Source organism: Schistocerca nitens, chromosome 3 (assembly GCF_023898315.1).
Source record: "Schistocerca nitens isolate TAMUIC-IGC-003100 chromosome 3, iqSchNite1.1, whole genome shotgun sequence".
Classification (NCBI taxonomy): domain Eukaryota; kingdom Metazoa; phylum Arthropoda; class Insecta; order Orthoptera; family Acrididae; genus Schistocerca; species Schistocerca nitens.
Genome location: NC_064616.1, coordinates 288,530,731 through 288,535,634, shown reverse-complemented (window position 1 = coordinate 288,535,634; position 4,904 = coordinate 288,530,731). Strand labels below are relative to the sequence as shown.

Genomic DNA, 4,904 nt, shown 5'->3' with positions numbered 1-4,904 from the left:
ACTATCAGACCAATTGTGTGATTGGATTGAAGAGTTCCTAGATAGCAGAACGTAGCATGTCATTCTCAATGGAAAGAAGTCTTCCGAAGTAAGAGTGATTTCAGGTGTGCCGCAGGGGAGTGTCGTAGGACCGTTGCTATTGACAATATACATAAATGACTTTGTGGATGACATCGGAAGTTCATTGAGGCTTTTTGCGGATGATGCTGTGGCATATCGAGAGGTTGTAACAATGGAAAATTGTACTGAAATGCAGGAGGATCTGCAGCGAATTGACGTATGGTGCAGGTAATGGCAATTGAATCTCAATTTAGACAAGTGTAATGTGCTGCGAATACATAGAAAGAAAGATCCCTTTTCATTTAGCTACAAAATAGCAGGTCAGCAACTGGAAGCAGTTAATTTCATAAATTATCTGGAAGTACGCATTAGGAGTGATTTAAAATGGAATGATCGTATAAAGTTGATCGTCGGTGAAGCAGATGCCAGACTGAGATTCATTGGAATAATCCTAAGGAAATGCAATCCGAAAACAAAGGAAGTAGGTTACAGTACGCTTCTTCGCCCACTGCTTGAATACTGCTCACTGGTTTGGGATCCGTACCAGATAGGGTTGATAGAAGAGTTAGAGAAGATCCAACGGAGAGCAGCAAGCTTCGTTACAGGATCATTTAGTAATCGCGAAAGCGTTACGGAGATGATAGATAAACTCCAGTGGAAGACTGTGCAGGAGAGACGCTCAGTAGCTCGGTACGGACTTTTGTTGAAGTTTCGAGAACATACCTTCACCGAGGAGTCAAGCAGTATATTGCTCCCTCCTACGTATATCCCGCGAAGAGACCATGAGGATAAAATCAGAGGGATTAGAGCCCACACTGAGGGATACCGACAGTCCTTCTTTCCACGAACAATACGAGTATGGAATAGAAGGGAGAACCGATAGAGGTACTGAAGGAACCCTCCGCCACACACCGTCAGGTGGCTTGCGGAGTATGGATATAGATGTAGATGTAGATGAAGTTTCAAAACAATGCACACTAAAAGCACAATGAAAAACTCGTTTTGGAGACTTATTGTATTGTCAGATATGTACTGTGCTAACGAGGTTTAACTGAAATTACGGAATCGGCAGTATTCATGCTGACCGCAAATGGCGCTTCAACCCGAAGGCAGCCGAGTGTGATAACTCCAGGTTGGCCGCCAGTGGGCGTCGCACTCGCCCTGGATTCTCCGCCACTCGCCATAAGACAGATGGGTGGCTCTACGTATGAAGATAGAGGTCGCCGTTAATGGCCACGCCCAAAACGAAGCAGATAGCATCCTTCCGCACCTCTTTATAAAACAGCACACGCAGAGATCCGGCAGAAGCAGTGGAGAGGACACGCCCAAGAGACGAGGAATTTTGGTGGACTGCCATCCAGGCCACGGTCACCAGATACTACAAGTAACTACTCAGAAGCACTGAGACAAAGCTTTGTACATCCTACAGAAGACGTCATACATTTGTTTTTGCAAGTTTTGGCTACATGAAAACATTGTAAATAAAAGCGTGTGAGTTTTACCCGTGCAAATGTATATCTTTTTGTTTGAAGTATAAATATCTGTCTCGCATCCGCCACCTACAACTGCAGACACAACAAACATACAACGTAAATTTGTGTTACAGACCAAAGCCATTCCATTCTGCAGCCGCCTTTGTAAATGTAATTAATTTTTTATGCATGGAAGTCAAAACCTAACTGTGATCGTGTCATTCTTTGAGCCATTCGTTGTATTGAGCCGAAACTGTGCTCCGGGAAACAATGTAGAACTGGACGAGAGATGAGATATCCTAGTATTAAACACTTTGCAATGAACGACCAAATATCGTATCCCGTAATCATAAGGACTGAGTAATCGCTAACCTCACTCCCGAAAAGGACCCAAACTCCATGTACAGACTTTATGAGGTCGTTTAGGGATATTTTCACAGTATTTTGGAGTAAGGGACCTGTGGACTCCAGTGGCTTGTTACAGAGTAACTGTATTTCGTTTGACTTCTTATTACATTTTTTTGTATCTGTATTGCACTGAAAATATTTGCACAGCGGTGTGATTACGACTACGTGCGCTGTGTGTCTTGTTTGAAAGCAAATTTAGTATATTTACTTACGGTACTTACAGTTGCACTCCGTCTTCACACCACAAGTGGCCCATCGGAACCATCCGACCGCCGTGTCATTCTCAGATGAGGATGCGGATACGAGGGGTGAGTGGTCAGCACACCGCTCTCCCAGTCGTTATGATGGTTTTCTTTGACCGGAGCCGCTACTATTCGGCCGAGTAGCTCCTCAATTGGCATCACGGGTCTGAGTGCACCCCGAAAAATGGCAACAGCGCATGGCGGCGTGGATGGTCACCCAGCCAGGTGCCGGCCACGCCCGACAGCGCTTAACTTCGGTGATCTGACGGGAACCGGTGTATCCACTGTGGCAAGGCCGTTGCCACGGTACTTACAGTGGGTGGACAAAAATATGGAAACACGACAAAACCAATTTATTACCATAAGTAATACGTAGTAGGAAAACCATTGACAGTCAAAACAGCTTCCAGTCGTCTCGGAATGGATAAAGAAAGGTACTGTATGGCTTTCAAGAGAACCTGATACCATTCTTCCTGCAAAATAATGCCAAGTTCAAGTAACGATGGTGAAGACAGAGACGAATCACACCACACACACTTCTCTCCAAATCAGTGCACGGAAGTTCAGTAATATTGAGTTCTGGTGACTTTGGTCGCCAGAAGAGATGCGACAGTTCATCCACGTGCCCTCAAAACAAGTCCTGGACGATTCGAGCTCTACGAACAGGGACTCTGACGTTCAGAACACAGCATCACCCCTGGGGAAAGAACATTTTTCTATCGGACGGACATGATCACCCAAAATGGTCACATAATCGCTGTCAGTAATTCGACCATGCAGAATAACAATGGGATCCGTGGAATAAGAGAATATGTCCACCCAAACCGTCACTGAACTCCCGCCATGTTTTACTCTTGGGACATACTCGGCCAGAAGTTGGAAACAGAGTGAAACAACACCCATTCGAGCAAATGGCATTATTCTATTGCTCCATGTTTTATGGCTTCGGCATCACGTTTCACTGTTAACTGCATTTGCATCACTGATAAGTGAAGTCCAACTTGCCTTGCAATTCCCTGCTTTTGGGGCCCTTGTTGTTTTGGTACTGACAGGACTCTGCAGTGACTTCTGCAGCTGTTGTCTTCTTATATTTCGTCATAGAGTTCTTCAATGATCGGCTGTCTCGATCACTCAACACACACTTTCGTCCGCGTTGCAACCTAGCGGATGATGACACCACACGTCCAGAATTGCTACAGAGTGGTTCCAGGAACACTCTTCTGAGTTGAAACATATCCACGTGCCTCTAAACTCCGCAGACATGAACATCATTGAGCGTATCTGGGATGCCTTGCAACGTGCTGTTCAGAAGAGATCTCAACCCCCTAGTAGTCTTACGAATTTATGGACAGACCTGCAGGACTGTTGGAGTCAGTTCCCCCCAGCATTGCTTCAGCCATTGGTCGAGTCCTTCCGACGTCGTGTTGCGGCACTTCTGAGTGCTCGCGGGGGCCCTACACGATATTAGGCAGGTGTATCAGTTTCTTTGGCTCTTCAATGGATTTTCGAGGTGCAACACTTCCTGAGCGTCCACAACGCAGACTTCTACGGCCAAGGTCTCCGCCAAGTCTCCAATTGCTGAGAAAACGAATCGTACTCGTATTAAAGGATGAATATATAGAGAAGGACTACTGCTACCAGCCAGTTTATGGCTGATCGTGATTTTTTTCGTGGTGATAATGAATACTTTAAGACTATCCCTGTATTTTGCCGTTGACAGCTTCAGAATTCCACAGATTTTTATTTCGATGAGCATTGTCAAACCCTTTGTCTGAAGTAACAAATGCAAAGAACGTTGGTTTGCCTTTCTTCAAACTATGTTGTAATACAAAATGTAGAGTCAGAACTGCCTCGCGTGTTTCTTCACGTCTCTCGAGCCCAGCCTTGTCTCTACCCAAGTCGGGTTTCACCACCTTCCATAGTTTTGTAGTTAATGTGTGGAAAGAAATAGTCTGTACTGAAGAGTGGCAGAAAGAGCTTTTGATTAAAATTATGTTGTCTGTTCGTCAAATAAATAGAATCTAATATCCGTACCAAATGGTTTCTCGTGGCGTTTAGTATCATTCTCTTATGTACATAGCACTACAGCAAAGAGTTAAAGGATACAGATTAAAAGTCAGTCACAGCAAAGTGTAGTCGACATAAATATAATGATGACGAATTTATAAGTATTTCTCACCACTAAATATAAGTGAAAACAAAAACACGTGTTGTAATAAATAAGTTAAGAAGAGTGGTTCGTTGCTGTATATGTTCTAGTAATATTGGTAGCTATTCTTCTCACGCTCCATTCGTGGCTAGAACGGGCTGAAATTTGGTGTAATGAGAGCTATCTTGGCACACAGTTTACTCTGACGTGGGTTGTATGGTTGTTAGCAAGCTGCAGGAGTTAGCTACCTCGTTACCGTACCACGTTTATGCAGTGTTATTACAGCACAAATCCGTAATTGGTGAAACTGATAGTTTCAGTGCGTAATGACGTGGATTCTGATCATGCAGTATTCGCAGATAGTAATGTGAAATGGCAAAGCAGTACGGCAGACGAAATTATCTTGTTCCATGAGATCAAATAGCGTGACTGCATCTGTACTTGTAACTAGACTAATTGGGAGCCCGCATCTCGTGGTCGTGCGGTAGCGTTCTCGCTTCCCACGCCCGGGTTCCCGGGTTCGATTCCCGGCGGGGTCAGGGATTTTCTCTGCCTCGTGATGGCTGGGTGTTG

General features: G+C 44.7%; 1 pseudogene; it reads right to left on the bottom strand.

Annotated features, from left to right (window-relative positions):
* Positions 1-2,367: 2,367 nt before the first annotated feature.
* LOC126250324 (5S ribosomal RNA) lies at positions 2,368-2,485 on the bottom strand (annotated as a pseudogene).
* Positions 2,486-4,904: the final 2,419 nt, after the last annotated feature.